Source organism: Rhinolophus hipposideros, assembly GCF_964194185.1.
Source record: "Rhinolophus hipposideros genome assembly, chromosome: 2".
In the NCBI taxonomy this organism is placed as follows: Eukaryota; Metazoa; Chordata; class Mammalia; order Chiroptera; family Rhinolophidae; genus Rhinolophus; species Rhinolophus hipposideros.
The window spans coordinates 64329034-64346771 of NC_138048.1; the positions used below are offsets into that span (position 1 = coordinate 64329034).

A 17738-nucleotide genomic window follows, 5' to 3' on the forward strand; every position below is an offset into this window, starting at 1 on the left:
TTAAGCTAAGGAATTTTTCTCTGGTAGCTTTGAATGTGAATATATAGTTGCATATAAATCATTATTTTCTTTCATAAAAGCAGCAACATCGATGCATTTCTATGGAAAATTCCAATCAGAACAATGGTGGATTTAGTGTACACCTTTGGAGGTTTTGTGGCATATTTTGACATTTTCAGTGTATTCATTCAACCTTTACTGAACACTAGTGTATGCCAGCCTCCACTGCTTATACTGAGATACAAAGAGTAATAGACAAGAGGGAAGGGCATTACAAGCACAAGAAGAGTATTTGCAAAGAAATGTGGTGTGTGACAAAATATGATGTTTTCATAGAACTACAGTTGGAGATAAAAGGCACTGTATCACTTATCTACTGCTGAGTAAGAAACTACTCTGAAATGTGGATTCAAACAACAATGCTGTAATATTCCTCATAATTGTGTGGGTTGGCTGGACAGTTTTCCAGCTAGCTTTGGTCAGGGGCACCCCTATAGCTGCATTCCTCTGCAAGCTTGGCTTTGGCTAGGCTCAGCTGGGATATGTGGGATGGCTAGGCATCTCTCTCCAAGAAGGCACTCATTCTCAAGGGGCTGCCATTCTTCACATGGCATCAGCAGGGTTTCAAGAGGGGATGCTCCATTGGGTAAGCACTTACCAAGCTTCTGCTGGAGTCACACATGCTGATGTCCTAGTGGTCAAAGCAACTGACATGGCCAAGCCCAGTCTCAGTAGGGAAGGGGACTATTACACGAACCCCAAGAAGTGCGATTCTTTGGGATTCCTTAGAGAAGCCATCTCTCATAGTTACGCTGAGGAGAACAATTGGCAATGAGACAGGATACAGACAGATTGCTACAGCCTTTGTGTGCTAAATTGGGTTAAGGTTTTTTTCTTACAGATGCCCAAAAATGACTGTAAAGTTTTTAATAGTTTTAAAAGTGTGGAAGGGGGTTGTGTGAAAGTGCCATGCTCTGGTCTGTAGCTTTAGAAAACTGACATAGGAGGGATTGCATATTAGACATGAGATCAGACACAACCAAGATTATCATAATGGAAAGATCATGGAGAGGAAGAAAAATCATTGAGAAATATTTATTAGTAATAACAATAGTAATACTGAGCAACAACTATGTGACTTCACAACCCTATCTTCTTATCCCAATCACTTTGCACAGGTGTACTTAACTCTATTTTATAAGATGAGGGAAAAGGATAAATGGTTGAGTAACTTTCTTAGGTAGTTAAGGCAAGTTTGTGGGAGAACTAGGATTCAATCCTCTACCTTTTTGAAGCCAAAGTCCTGGGTTTTCTCAATCTTGCTGAAGAATGAAAGTCTAGAGTGGTGAAAAAGTCAAAATGGCTGATAAACCAGGAGAGAAAAACCACATGCTCTTTTCTCCTATTTATTACTCATGGGATTAAACTTTCAGGGAAGAGCAGATGTCCTGGCTGGTGGATGCTAGAATCAAGGGAGGAAGGGAAAATGGGAAGTAGAAACTGAACGTAAAGCCTTGGTATCTTTGGCACCAACACTGAGGGTTTCTGATCACTGCTCCAAGTTATGAGCAGCTAGTTATTACCCTGGGGAGAGATATCAAGTCAAGAGAGTTATTGGAATGATGCAGAGAAGATGGATAATGAAGTACAATTTAAATTCCGCATTCGTTTGGTAATTTTTTTAAACACCAATTCCCTCCTCATTTCTCCCTTTCAATTGCTTCTTTGAGGGTGGGTTACTCGCTGAAATGCCTACTTCCTTCCTCTTTTGTCTTTCTGTCTTGGTCCCTGGGGAGAATGGAAATTAGTTAAGTGTGATGGGTGTTCAGGAGGCAGGCTTTGGTCCTTGGCCAAGAGAGAACTAATTCTCCCAAGAGTAGCCAAAAGTATCAGCCTCACAACCGCCCTTCTTAGAGCTGAAAGGGTTTCTTTGTTTTTCCAATATTCCAAACCAGGGCAGTTGCACTCTGTTTTAAGAAATCCATGATCACACCCAAACAAATCTCTCAAATCAATTCAAATATCAATTAACTTGTACTGAGGTTTGGAAAGAGGAGTCAGATTGGAGATACATAAAGAATACAACAAGGACTTTACCCTTTGAATGTATAGCCTGGGGGGGGGGGAGGGTGAGTCTTGCAGTGGGAAGTTATATCATGTAAACAATAATCATAATGCAAAGCAGATGGAAATAAATGCTCAGTAGGGGTATGTACCTGATGCTGTGGTGATGAGACTCGATAATTTCGTGGAAGAGAAGACATTTGAACTGGTCTTTGAAAGATGAAGAGAAGGGGCTAAGAAGCGTGTTCAAGGCAGAGAGCCCAACCTGAGCAAGAGTGCAAACCTGAGAAACACCTGATGTGGTTGGGGAATGGCTGAAATGGAAGGGTTAAGAGTGACAAAATTTTGGCCAATGTGAGAAATCTCAGGATTTTCTGAAAGGAGCCCATTTTTTCCCCAATAAATTGTCCTCTGAAACAATGTCATTCATTAAAAATGTCAAACCATCACTTATTTTTTATTATTTTTTATCTTGATTACTTACATTAAAGCAGTGAACTCTTTAAAGCCTTATTATTCATCTACTCCTCAAGGGTTTAACAGAGGTAACAAAGGGTAACCTATCAAACCACATTTAGCAATTATTTGTTATCCCATGTACTCTGCCTGGCACATAATACATACTTAACAAATATTTGTTGCCTGGATGAATGAAGGCATATGAGCCGTGATGATGTCCTACTCTATACAATTTTACATTACTCAGAGACCTAATGGAACTATTACGTGCTTAGTGTCACTAGATGTATCTGTCTGGATAGGCTGGGTTATGGTGTGGTAACAAACAACTCTAAAATCTCAGTGGCTTAACATAATGCAGGTGTATTTCCTGCTCATGCTACATATCCAGTTCAGGTCAGCAGGAAGGTCTGCTCATAATAATGACTCAGGGAGCCATGTTGAAAGAGCCAAGATGGAGCCATGTTCCATCTTGATTCATGCTTCCACAGTCATCAAGACAGGGAAACAAGGATATGGCAAATCCTCCACTAGCTCTTAAAGCTTCCATCCAGATGTAACATAGGTCACTCTGTCTCATTTTCCATTGTCCAGAGCAAATCATATGGCCAGACCTGACTTCAGGGAAACAATAAAAAAAGAATCACAATATTTGTCAACAGCTCTAATGACCTCCACACTGGGCAATTCACATGGTTGCTCCCTTTAAATCAGCATTCATCTTTTAGAAGGAACTTTAATAAATGCAATTTTGTGAATACATATTGTGAAAATACTATTGCTTCTGTGTGCATAAGCAAGCAGCTAACTTCTATATCAGATTTGGTGTATAAATAAAAACCATTCTCAAATTTTCCTAGCAGAATTCTCTGACAGTCAAGCAAATCACAGGATTTGCCTTAAATCACTTTAAATTTCAACACTGTTTCCGTGTAAATGGCAGCCCATTTGGTACTTCTTGCCTCTTATGAAATGAGAGCCTTTACTCTAAAAACCTTGTTCATTGAACATCTTGCAGAAAATTTAGCTAGTGTAGACATATGCGTAGCGCTTGTACTAACATTTTCTATCTTCTGTTCTGACACTTATTAGATGATTGCTTTAAAGCTATTTTTGAATAGAAGACTTGAAAGAGGAGAATGGATCAATCACTGTTTAGCCTGCTAGCCCCTCTGATGTACGGTCACCAAAAGTCATTCTCATCACATCACAGAAGGTTTAGGTGAGGCGAGCTTGTGATCTCAGCTGAATTCTTAATACACGATAGGCTGTCTAGTGTCCCCACACAGGGGATGTAATTCAGTTTATAATAAAAGCTCAGTGCCCTTATTGCTGTTACTATACACAGCAGACTTACTATATACCATCTATTGTATTTTTTTGGATGAAAGAAAAAGTATTAGATTATGCCCTGACTGCCTTTCAAAGTCTACGTAACCAATTCACTGCCGCTAATTAGCATCTGGGTGCCCTAACAGGGCACCACCCTGGGCAATCCCTAGCCTTCTTCGCATAGCAGACCTCCATAAGACTACTGTCCCCTTGTGGTGATGAACAAATTAAGCCCATTCCATGGCAAACATGAGGCTGTTTTCAAAGGACTTGGAACATGCTGACCATCTCACTGTATTTTCTACCAATTGGAATCACAGAATAAGGTAATATAAGGTCCAAAGAGAGCTTTGTATATTGACCCTTGCTGGAAGATATGCTCAGTGACTGAGAGAGTTCTTAGATAATCTAGTTTCTCATCCTATCAGCCTCTTGCAACGATAATGCACTGGCTACCTCAGCAGACATATCATATAATCAATACTTGATGGCTATTATTGCTGTTGGGCATAAAAAACGCACTCAAAAAGCAGGAGAATCTTCTAGAGACACTCATTCTGTCAACCAGGGCAGTCCGTAGGGAGGGTTTTTCCCCCAAACGCAGAAAGCCAGAAGAAATGTTGACAATGTCAAAAGTCAGGCAGAGTTTCTAGGGCAGCAATGCACCTTGAGTCTCTTCCCTCCCCCAGCAGGCCCCCGGACACAGGACTGACTCTCGCTGATGAATCCAAGGAGCAATTTAGAGTGTCCAAATACTTCCTGTACTGTTTTCTTTCAGAACTTTCGCCCAACCCCGTAATATTATAAAGAGCAGGGACTGAGCCTATCATTGTAACCACACTAATGAATAATAATTGAACATAAGGAAGTTAAAAATACCAAATCAAAAAAAAATTCTGGCATTGAACATGAAGGAGTACTTTTTATTGTAAATATGAGAAAAAGAACTCAATACTGCTCAGCTAATCTCATTTAAGACCTATAAGCTACACTGCCAAATGGAATGGAATAAGAAAAAACATTTCATTAAAAGATTTTTTGTGGTTCCAGTCTCAAGAGACAGTCTCTGAAATTGATTTTTTTATTTAAGAAAGTAGAGATATAGTTGATTTTTCCCAGAGAATTTATGTTTATTTTCTAGAGACTCTGAGTCGTTTTGTACAAAGCCAGAATGAGGCCATGCTTTCCATGATGAATAGCACTGTATATTTAAAAAACTTTAGAAATATATATTGATAGAATGTATCTCATTTATTCTGTGAAAAACCACAACCATGAGGGAATACGGAATGAGAACAGGCATGTTAAAATGCTAACAAAGAAATCTCCTCGCTACTCCCACCCCTTTACCCCCCTAAAAAAAATTCAAGTAAGCATGTGGGATTTGCAATCAGGCTGCAACTGGGGGGTCAGAGATCAAAAATAAATGGTGGGCCACAACATGCAGAGCTTTTAAAAAATAATGTCACATTCTTTCATTCTCAGCATAAGAAATGGGCAACTTGTTCAGGGCAAATAATTGTTTGAACTGAGGATTTTATTATTAATCTCTGAAGACTGCTGAATTTAGGGTCACAGTAAGGGTTGATTAGGTACAAGGTGCATAAAGCTCTCCTCTGTCGATGCTATTGAAAGAAGCAAGTAATTTAGATTCAGAATTGGTCTTGGATTGAAGCTCACTCCATTACCGACCATTTTCAATTTCAGCTATACAATAAACATCAAGCTCGGCAAGGAAATTAGTACATTTGGTAATGTATTGGAAGAGATGGGTGGGTCTTTGACAAGATGACACTTATCACCAAAGCTTCAGTTAATGAAACCCTTGAGTGGTATCTGCGTTTGACATATTTTGACATTTTTTGAAATCACATCCAGCGTTTTTTCCCCCACAATGTTCTTCTTTATGAGAGAAAAAAAATCCATCTATCTTTAAAATGAGTACTGGAGTACTGCAATATTACTGGGGAAAAAATTAAAGAGATGCTGCCTGCCACTGACAGGAAGAACAGGGTACTTTCTCAAAATCCTTAAGAAGCAACAGATTCACAGGATAAATTTTATTCAAATGAAGCCCAAGATGAATTTCCAGGAGAAGCTTCAGTTTTAAATGGAGCTTATTTTTACCATACTTTTCCTGAAAATACCTTAAACTATAAGAGGTGATTTCATTAATGTGACTACAGTTTACATTGCTGAAAAAAAAAATTGCCAAGTTTGGGTAATTATTTCTTGAACAAAATAGTTTTCTTTTTGTTTTCCTGCAAGGAAACTGCTTGCACCTTAGTAAAAGTAGGACTTTTAAAAGAGAAGATAATGAAAGGGAATAGAAAATGAGAAAATGACGACCATATCTAAAAAAAAAAAAAAGAAAAAGAAAAAAAAAGTCAAGAAAGGAAAACTGTAGGGGAAAATAAGGGTACAAAATAAATAGGGGGAAAGCAGATAAGATTGAAGGTATCAAGAATGAACAATTTCTGGCCCCAAACTAGTTCTAATAAGATCATAACCCATATTCTCTCACCAGAGTTCTCACGTTTATGTATAATTAAATGCTGTTTTATTGCCAACTGGCCTAGATAATGAAAAACCAGAAAAAGAAGAAAATGCTTCCAAAGTGACCGAAAATTTAGGTTCACACATTCTGAGGAGTGGTTTTTGTTATTTACTTTTTCAGTTTTTTCTGAAAGCTGGGTGAAATTATTATGTATTCAGATATTTTAAATCTCACACGGCTCTATTGTTCATGTCATGTTTTTTATCCAGTGCCGGGAGAACAATGTAACACAAAATACAAAGCGTTCTAAATGGGGGGGCGGGGGGGTCTTGCTGAACCCTCCTGGACCCAGGGTGGCACTTGCAGTGTGGTAGGCCCAGCCGGGTGGTCTCTCTCATACATCATTTACCCACCACGAGGAGGAGGTCACCTTGAAGGTTGAAATGGGGGGATAGGAGAGAGAAAGAGCATGAGGGAGGCAGAAAGAGCAGAGTAAGGAAAGAAAAAAGGCTGCTTTGTACAAGATAGATACTCTCGAAGAATTCCAAACACATCAAGAGGACTCTTTTTTAACCTCCACTCCGTAGGTGATTTCTTTAAACCCTTTAGACTCCTACCCTTTCTGACTTCCATAATCCAAATTTAAGACCCCAGATCCTGCAGTTAAGGAAGGGACAAAAATAACTTCTGTATTTGCTACAAGTCTTAATATTGTCACCTCCAAAAGCTGCATTCGACATTTCACAGACTATCCCTCGCATCCTTATCCCCTGAAATCATTCTTTTTAATACTATGTAAAAACACAGTGAGCACTGTAGAGCTGTTTGGTCATCTAATAATCCAGGGTTTTATGATTATTTCCACTGTTCTTCATTTGTCCTACAAGTGGGGAAAACCAGTTGTGTTTAAGTCACCTGCCTTCAAGAATGGCATTATAGTTCAACTGTTTGCAGTATCACAGGTATGGCCTTTAGACAAGTATGCTGCATGAAGAGCTTCCTTTTATTTTGCCACTTTTAATATTAAATGTGAAATAAACTATGAGTGAGAGGTAGATTCATAGTATATATACTGTATTCAGTGATGCTATTTATTAATAGCTGGGCGGCACTGGAACCGTTCACCACTGGCGTCTATTCTGGTTAGCTAGTATCTGTGCCGTAGCAGCTAAATATATAGTTTTTAATCTACAAAATGCTTCCCAGAAAACCATTCTTCAATGAAGCACTTATTCTAATAATTATTATTTATGTTTAATGTCTCCTCATCCCCTCCAACACTCACCTCCTGAGAGAGCAAGGAACAATTTCTTTCTTGTATCTCTTCTGCTTAGGGCAGTTCTTGCCACATACGTAGACATTCAAGAAATACGTTTTTGAATGACTGAATTGAGGATTCCCTACGTATTCACATTTTAGGAGCTATAATAGCCCTAGAAGAGCGATCACTTTAATCTCTTGGTAGCATTAATTCCTTATTCTTTCAGAGTAAAACTGGCATGGAATACAGTAAAAAACTGGAGGAACATTTTCCACAATGGATTCTTATATGAACTGCCTGGTTTTTGAATAATATTTTTGTCATTAGTTCTGCCTGATGTCCTGGAGCTCCGCATCTTCAGAATTAAACGTCTAGTCTTCTGCAGGGTAGAGAAGGAGCAGTAACTTGGCCGCTTGTGGTGGAAAGTGGATCTGGGGGGCTCCAACGGTGAGTTACAGGATTTTTCAGGCTCTCTCCTGTTTGCAGCATGAATTGAACACCCATCATCGAAAGACATTGTGCCTACAGCTTTTCTGGAGTAATTTGACTTGAATCATTTAGAGTCTGGGCTTTTGAAGCTGCTAGTCTAATTTTCAGCTTTTTCTGGTCTGCTACGTCAACATTTTGTTGCTATTTCTCCTCTTTTCATTTTTCTTGTTTTTCTGTTTTTGTAGTCCTTCTACTGTCATTTTAGTGTGGTTTTGGGAAGAAGCACAAGTCAAAGCACATATTCAGTTTATTATTCCATAGGTTTAATATACTTTCACCATTTTAGAATTATGAAATGTTTAGGACAAACAATAGAATATGTATACATATAATGTTTATAGAATATATACATTTATATATGCATGTATGTATATACATATGTGCATACACATATAAATATGTTTGCTCTATCTATCTATCATCTATCTACCATCTATTAATAGTTATTGATTGATTGATCGTATTTGCAAAGCAAAAGGATGATAAAATAAACACCCATATACCCCCATCTAAATACCCATGTGCTCCCCCCTTTATTTTCTTGCCTCCCCACTAAAGACAACCATTTATCCCATTTTTTTTGTTTAAAATTCTCTTGTTTTTCCTTTCATTCTCATTTATGTAAATGCTATATTAGTCTGCTTTACTCTGCTGCAGAAGCAACTTATACAAAGAAGTGTTGATTTTGTTGCTCAAGTACACATTTGGTGCAGATTGGCTGTGTGTGAGTCGGCTTTGGCTCTGTTCCATGTCTTCTTCATTCCAGGACTCAGGCTAAAGGTACAGCCCCTATGTCGGTCTCATTGCAAAGGAAAAAGATCAGTGGCAAAACCATGTGATAGCTCTAAAAACTTCTACTTCTACGTTTCATTGGTCAAACCTATTATCAGTGGGGAGGCTCTGTCATAGGGAGGGACACTACAAGAGACATGGCAAAGGACAGGGATATGTGGTCCCCTGTGGGAAACGATGAGTGAATAGTGAGCAACAATAAAATTGACCACATTCTGCTCTCTTGGCCCTAAATATTCATTTCTCTTCATAATAAAGTACCCCCACCCCCAACCCCAAGGAAAATAGCAGAAAGGATGAATCCCATCACAGCATCATATTTTAATTCCAGGATTTTGTGATCAAGCCCTTACGATCAGGTCCAAATATAGCTCTTCATTTGCAGATCCATGAACTATAACTAAAACTCTAGCAAACCAATTCCGAAATCCCAAAGTGCAAATGTGGTGAAGACCCTCCACCATGGAAAGCAGGGAGAATGCCTCTTGGTCAGGCTCTTGTGTAGTTCCCCAGTTCATTGTTATAGACAACTCTTGACTCCACCCTCTCTAGGCATTTCTTCCTTTTCCATTATCCTCATTGGACCCTATCTGAAATAGCCATTGGAGAATATGCTCCCTTAGGAGCTAAGATTTTCTTGCTTCAGGCTCTTAGAACAGACACCGTCTCTTAATATAGACTGATGGTTATTTTGGCAGTATAATTCTCCCAACAACTTCACTAGCTTTTTGTACTAAGAGCCACATCACAATTCTTTTCAAGACATTCCTCTCTTTCTCTAGACTTAAACATAGAGGTTTTTCTGAGCTTATCAGACTTCTCTGCGGGAGCTATACCCTTAGGTTCTTTTAAGCCATTTGTGTGCCTGAAAACATTTACCAGTTATCTCCATAATTCAACAAAAGCACCCTTAACATCTTGGATTTGGTCTATGACTCCCCAAAGCTGAGTTCTAATCAGGCTTTGTCACTCAGAGGCATTCTCAGTTTTACTTTTAGATATGAGAATAAGTCGTATCTTCCAACCCCCTAAGTCCCCAGATTTCTGACTTCATTTCTTATTCATCTTTGCTTACAAATTGGCCGATCCTTTTGTGAGCTCATTTCTCTTTCTGAACCACATTTCAAATGCAGCCTATAGTAACCAGAACATGCTAGTAATATTCTGTTGCCCAATATCTTTGCCCAAGGTCACAAAGTTACTCCATATGTTATCTGCTTTTTATGTTATTATATCTGTGGTTTCATTAAATGTTTCATCACTGGTACATATATAAAATGGAATATTACTCAGACATAAAAAATAATAAAATATTACCATTTGTGACAACATGGATCGATCTAGAAGGTATTATGCTAAATGAAATAAGTCAGACAAAGACAAATATCATATAATTTGACTGATATGTGGAATCTAAAGAACAAAATAAATGAACAAACAAAACAGAAACAGTCTCATAGACATAGAGAACAAATTGATGGCTGCCAGATGGGAAGGGGTTTAGGAGCTGGATGAAAAAGGTGAAGGGATTAAGAAGTACAAATTGGTAGTTACAAAAGAGTCATGGGGATGTAAAGCTAGCATAGTCAATAATATTGTAGTAACTATGTATATATATACTGTCATGTGGGTACTAGACTTATCAAAGGGATCACTTCATAAATTACATAAATGTCTAATCACTATGATGTATACCTGAAACTAATACAAAAAAATATTGAATGTCAATTGTTATTGGAAAAAAAAAAGGTATGGAAGAAAAAAAAATGTTTCACCACTGCAGAATAGGTTGCCATCCTCTAATATCAGTTTTCTTGTTATCCATCACTCTACTACAAAATCAGTAGGACATATTTTAGGGATCTGGTTATGGCAGCATCTACTTTGTGGTAACAATCTCTAAATCTCTGTGGATTACAAAGACAAAGAATTATAGTTTGCTCAGGTTACATAGTTCTACATTGGCGGTAGGTTGACTGCAGCTTTATTCCCTGTGTCCTCTTCCAGGATGAAGCAAGCAGCCTCTATCTGGGATATGCCACGCTTGTGGCAGATGGAGAAGGGTGATGGCAGAAGCACATGATGATTCTTAAAGTTCTCAGAAGTGGTATGCATTACTACTGCTCACATTCAATTGGCGAGAGTAAGTCACATGGCTGCGTGGTGAGCACACAATGTGATATATAGATGATGTATTGTAGAAATGTATCACCCCAATAAAGTTTAATTTAAAAAAAAGAAACCTATGTGATTTTACTATTATCAACTCAATAAATTAAAACAAAAACTCGGTGGATGAAAAAAAAAAAAAACTCAATGGATGGCTTTAACAGTAGATCATACACAGCCAAAGAGAGATTTAGTTACCTAGAAAATTATCAGTGAACCCTGTAAAATCAAATGATAGAAAATACAGAAAGGACAGTAAGAGATATAGAAGATACAGTTAGAAAGAATAACATTTAAATGGAGTCCTAAAAATAGAGGAGTAAAATAATAGGCCTGAAGCAGAATAAGAGGAGAGAATCAGACTAAAGCAAATTTTGAAGTAATAATAGCTGAGAACTTCCCCAAACTGGAGAAAGACATCAAGCTATTAATTCAAGAAGCACCACAAACCCCAAGAAGAATAACTGAAAAAGAAATCCACACTGATGCACTAAATGATAAAACTGCTAGAACCCAAAAATGGAAAAAAAAAATCTCAAGTCAGTCAGAAAGATTTACCTTGAAAAGAACAATAATCAGACTTACAGCTGACTGCTCAGCAGAAACAATGAACCTCACCTAACAATAAAATTTTATCTTCAAAGTGTTTAAACAACTGTCAAACTTGTACCTTTTGAAATTGATGCTGAGAAAAATCTTTTCAGATTAACAAAGTAAGAAAATTTCCCAGAATCAGACACACTAAAATAAATATTAAAGGATGCTTTTCAGGCAGACTGAAAAAGATCTCAGATGGAAGCTTAGACATGTAGGAAGTAGCCTTCCTGTCGGTGGACGCTGCCAAGTAAGCATCACTGAGGTGTCCCTTCCCGTGATTGTCATGTCTAACTAAGTCAGAGTCTCCCAAAGAGCCTGAGCAGTGGCAGAAGCTTTTCATCAGAGGTTTGAGCTTTGAAACAACCAGTAAGAGTCGAGGATCCATTTTGAGCAATGGGAACGCTCACAGACTGTGTGGTGATGAGAGACCCAAACACCAAGCGCTACAGAGGCTTTGGGTTTGTCGCCTGTGTCACTGTGGAGGACGTGGAGGCAGCCATGAATGCAAGGCCACGTAAAGTGGCTGGAAGAGTCGTGGAATCACAGTGGGCTGCTCAAGAGAAGATTCTCAAAAACCTGGTGCCCAATTCACTGTGGAAAAGACTTGTGTTGGTGGTATTAAAGAAGACTGAAGAATCGCCTAAGAGATTCTTTAGAACAGTGTGGGAACATTGAAGTGATTGACATCATGACTGACTGAGGCAGTGGCAAGAAAAGACCTTCGATGACCATGACTCTGTAGACAAGACTGTCATTCAGAAACATTATACTGTGAATGGCACAACTGTAACGTAAGGAAAGCCCTATTAAGCATGAGATGGCTAGCGCTTCATCCAGCCAAGAGGTCGAAGTGGCTCTGGAAACTTCCGTGGTGTTCCTGGAGGCAGTTTTGGTGAGAATGACAACTTTGGACGTGGAGGAAACGTCAGTGGTCAAGGTGGCTTTGGAGGCAGTCGTGATAGTGGAGGATATGGTAGCAGTGGGGATGGCTATAATGGATTTGGTAATAATGGAAGCAGTTTTGGAGGTGGCAGAAGCTATAATGATTTGAGCAATTACAACAACCGATCTTTAAATTTTGGATCCATGACAGGAGGAAACTTTGGAGGCAGAAGCTCTGGCCCCTATGATAGTGGAGGCCAATACTTTGCCAAACCCAAAAACCCAGGTGGCTATGGTGATTCCAGCAGCAGCAGTAGCTATGGCAGTGGCAGAGGGTTTTAATTACTTCCAGGAAACAAAGCTTAGCAGGAGAGGAGAGCCAGAGAAGTGACAGGGAAGCTACAGGTTATAACAAATTTGTGAGCTCAGCCAAGCACAGTAGCGTCAGGGCCTAGCTGTTACAAAGAAGACATGTTATAGGCAATACTCATGTGTACGGGTGAAAAACTCAAGGACTGTATTTGTGACTAATTGTATAACAGGTTATTTTAGTTTCTGTTCTGTGGAAAGTGTAAAAACATTTTGGCAAAGGGTTTTAATGTAGAGTTCTTTTTAGACCCAGGCTTTTGAATGCTAAATGTAACAGTCTGATCATCATGCTGAATAAATGTGTTTTTAAAAAAAGAAAAGAAATAGAGGAAGTAATGAAGAGCAATTTTGGAAAAGCTGGTGTAGCAAGGAATCTGGCTCTATGCTTTTCAGCCATATCCTCTCCTTTTTTCCCTTCCACTCCACATCTGAACAAGCTAATAAGAAAGCCTGGGTGCTTCCTCCTTTAGTGCCAGTGGGACATTTAAGCCATCCAAGCCCCTACTCATGCACAGGAACCCTCATCTAAGATCTACCCTCGGGCCACCATGAAAACCCCAAGCTGATCTCTTGTTCCTATCCTCCCAAGTGTTTGAGACCAGCTTGGGAGTTCTGACCTGCTCTTTTCACACAGCTTTATGAGGTAAGGAATAAACCTTTCCATACCCTCTTTTTATGTGTGCGGCATCATCAGTCTTGAGAACTGAACCAAATTTTGGTTGAACCAAACTGGAATTATCCTATTTCTGAACAGTGGCTATAACAGCTAAATAAGTGAGTAAATAAAAGTAATTATTGGTTATGAGACAGACTCATAATAGTGTTTTGTTGGGTCTAATATATATATATATATATATATATATATATATATATATATATACCAATAAAATACACACCAAATAATGGTATTTATATATAAATGAAATTACATCATTCTAATTAAAATGAGAGTAAATGAAATTAAATTATTCTAATATCTTTGATCTATTTGCCTTGTGTGTGTAGAGTCTGAAAAAAACCTGTTAATATTAGATTTTGATAAGCCAGGAATATATACAATAATCCCTAAGACAATTACTGAGAGTATATAAGAATGCATAACTTTTGAGGAAATAGAAGTAAAATGGAATAATAAAATATTATCAATATAAATAATGGTGAAAAAGAAGAGGAAAAGAACAAAGTGTGCATAACAAATAGAAAGCTCATCATAGAATGGTAGATTTAAATTTAAATAGATCGGTAATGTTATTAAATATAAATAGACTAAATATTCCAATTAAAAGATAAAGACAAACATTATCAGAATGCATTCAAAGCTATATTCTTTTACAAGAGACATATCTAAGATCTAGATAAGATTTTAAGAGACATGAGAAGATTGAAAGTAAAAAGATGAAAAAGATTTACCAAATGAAAATTTGTGTAACTATAATATTAGATAAAGGAGAATTTAAGGTAAAAAGTAAAAGGACATTTTGTAACAATTCTGTTTGTATGTATCTAATAACATAGCTTTAAAATAAAGTAGCAATTGATAGTAAAAAGGGATAAAGAAACCCACATTTACAACATAAGAATTTAACATACTTTTCTTTATAACAAAAGCAAGCAGACAGAAAATCAGGTAGGACACAGTGAAATAACACAAATAGCAAACTTGACCTAATTAACGTGCATAAAATAATACATCTAAAAACTGAATAATACACAATCCTTTTAAGCATACCTGGAACATTTCAAAAATTTGCCATGTGGGTGACAAAGTAAGGTTCTACAAATTTCAAAGTATTAAAATCATACAGAGTATATTTTAGGGTCACAATGCCATTAATTTATAAATCAATAACAAATATTTTACTGGAAAAACCCTGTTGATTTAGAAATAATGAAACATATGTTTAAGTAAATTATGGTTTAATAAACAGAATATACTGAAGATTATGAAATATTTTTAACTAAAAGATAATAAAATTACTATGTATCAAAATACATGAGCTACAACTAGTCATGATCAGAGAAAACTTTAAGCTTTAAAAGCACATTCAAAAAAAAGGATAAACTGATAATTAATGACCTCTGTATACATCTATCTCAAAAAGTTAAAAAACAATAAAATAAAACCCAAAAGAAAGAAGAGGTAAGTTAGCAGAAAATAATGATATAGAAAATAAACAATTGAGAAGATCCAAGCGATACCAATATTGTTTCTTTTAGGACATTCGTAAAATGTAATGACCCATATTGATATTAATGAAGAAAAAAGGAAAAGGCCGTGAAAAACCAATATTAGCAACAAAAAAGGAGCATCACTATAGATGTTGTAGATATTGAAAAGTTTACAAGAGGATATTATGAACAACTTTTTGCCAATCAATCTGAAAATACTGAAGTAATGGAAATTTCTAACAATATAACTTTCTAAAACTAGCACAAAAAGTATAAAACTTCAATAGTCCTGTTTTCTTTAATAGAATTGTTTATCTTTCATATTGGATTGAACCAAACAGTTAAGGAAGAAATAAATCCCAATTCTTCCAGAAACTAGAAAAAGGGGAAATACACCTTAACTTCTTTTACAAGGCCGGAATGTCTTTGATATGAAAACCTGACAAGGACATAAAAAAAACAAACAAAAAACAAACAAACAAAAAAACGACCAGCAGGCATACTCATGACCATAGATGTAAACATTTTAAACAAACTTAGCAAACTGAAACCAGTAATACGTATTTACTAGTTTATCTAGAATTTGAGATTGGTATATATTAAAACAGTGATTAGTGCAATTCATTACATTTGCATAAGAAAGAAAAAAATAATATGGTCTAAATAGATGGAGAAAAGGCATTTGACAAAATTCAGCAATCTTCATGATTATAAAACCCTTAGGAGACTAAGACCAGAAGTGAAATTCCATAATTCAATAAGGACATGTACAAAAATAAACAAACAAAAACAAATAGAAAACAATAACAAAAAAGTCCTATGTCAAAACAGTATATTTTACAGTTAAATGCTGAAAGCTCTAACTCTGAAATCTGCAATAAAACAAGACTGCCATTAGTAACTAGTGTATTCAACATTGTACTGGAATAAAATGCCTCAAGGCAAGAAGACATATGACATATGAGAGATAAGGATTGAAAATAATTAAATAAAACTGTCATTCACACACAAAAATGATTGCACACATAAACTTAAAAAAACACATATAAATTTTTAAAATTATACGTAGGCTGGGGAATGTTATTGGGTACAAGGTTAATATAACCTTTTTAAAAAATCAATTTCTTTACATCAGCAGCAAACATTTAAAAAACTAAACAAACCTTTTATTTATATATAAATTATGCATATATATTTCACATGTAAATACATAAATATATAAATATATCATAAAAACACCAAATTTCTAGTGATGAATTTAACTAAAGGGGATGAGCAAGATCTCTATCAAAAAGAATAAAAAAAGAGAAAAAATTGTAAAGTATTTAGATAAATTAAAGAAGACCTAAATAAATGGTGGGATATATCATATTCATGGGCTGAACAACTCCCTATTGTAAATGTGTCGACTTTTCCCAGACAGATCTATAGATTCAAATCAAAATAGTTAGAGTGTTGTTTGTGGTGGCTTGAATAGCCATTGTGGGAGTATTTACTCTATGGAAATTGGGGGGGAAAAAGACAAATGACAGATTTTTTTTCTCACATAGAGCCAACTGGCTAACACACCACTGACCTTATTCTAAAATTGATATGAAAAAGAAAAAAAAGAACCAATCCAATAGTTAAGATGAACTTGAAGAATTAAAGAAACAGGGGAAGACATGCTTTACCAGATGTCATGAGTTATTTTAAAAAGCAACAAGATTTAAGACAGTCTAGTACTGACAAGGGATAGACAAACAGAGCAATGAAATGGAACAGAGATCTCAGCCACAGACCTATGCAAATGAGGGCATGATTTATGAAGAGATGGCACTGCAGAGCTCTGGAGAAAGAACAGTGTTTTCCATATATGGTGATGAAAAAGTGGAAACTTGCGTCCTATCTAACAGATTACTCAAAATGAAATTCCAGATGTATCATAGATTTAAATACGAGGTCTGACAGTTAAGTTCGTGAATTCATCCTAGAGAAAGTGCTACATACCTCACTGCTGAATATCACTACGGTCACCTTTGAAGCACTCCCCTTGGGAAGCTATGCACTGATGCCAGCGCCTGCTCCACCCTTCAAAGCAATTTGGGAACTCTTTTTCTGCAATGGCCATAAGAGCTGCTGTCATATTATCCTTGATGTTCTGAATGTCATCAAAATGTCTTCCTTTCAATATTTCCTTTCTCTTTGGGTAAAGAAAGAAGTCATTGGGGGCCAGATCAGCTGAGTAGGGAGGGTGTTCCAATACAGTTATTTGTTTACTGGCTAAAAACTCCCTCACAGGCAGTGCCCTGTGAGCTGGTGCATTGTCGTGATGCAAGAGCCATGAATTGTTGGAGAAAAGTTCAGGTCGTCTAACTTTTTCACGCAGCCTTGTCAGCACCTCCAAACAGTAAACTTGGTTAATTGTTTGTCTAGTTGGTACAAATTCATAATGAATAATCCCTCTGATATCAAAAAAGGTTAGCAACATCGTTGCAACAAGTTCACTGAACCTAATTGTCAGACTTCATATGGCAGGCTAAACAATAAAGTAGCTGGAAAACAAATACAGGAGTATATTTTTTATGACCTTAAGATAAGAAATACTTCTTAGAAGACAAAAAGCACTTATCTCGAGCAATTGAAAAATTGATTATATTAAAATTAAGAACCTCTCCT

The 17738-nt window shown here is 36.8% G+C and overlaps 1 pseudogene across 1 annotated transcript in view; it reads left to right on the forward strand.

The window, feature by feature from the left end:
- Positions 1–12884, forward strand: part of LOC308510140 (heterogeneous nuclear ribonucleoprotein A1-like) — a 70206-nt pseudogene extending 57322 nt beyond the window's left edge. Inside the window, exon 2 of the transcript in view lies at positions 11957–12884. The product of the transcript in view is annotated as a heterogeneous nuclear ribonucleoprotein A1-like (transcript). The remainder of the gene's footprint in view (positions 1–11956) is intronic.
- Positions 12885–17738: the final 4854 nt, after the last annotated feature.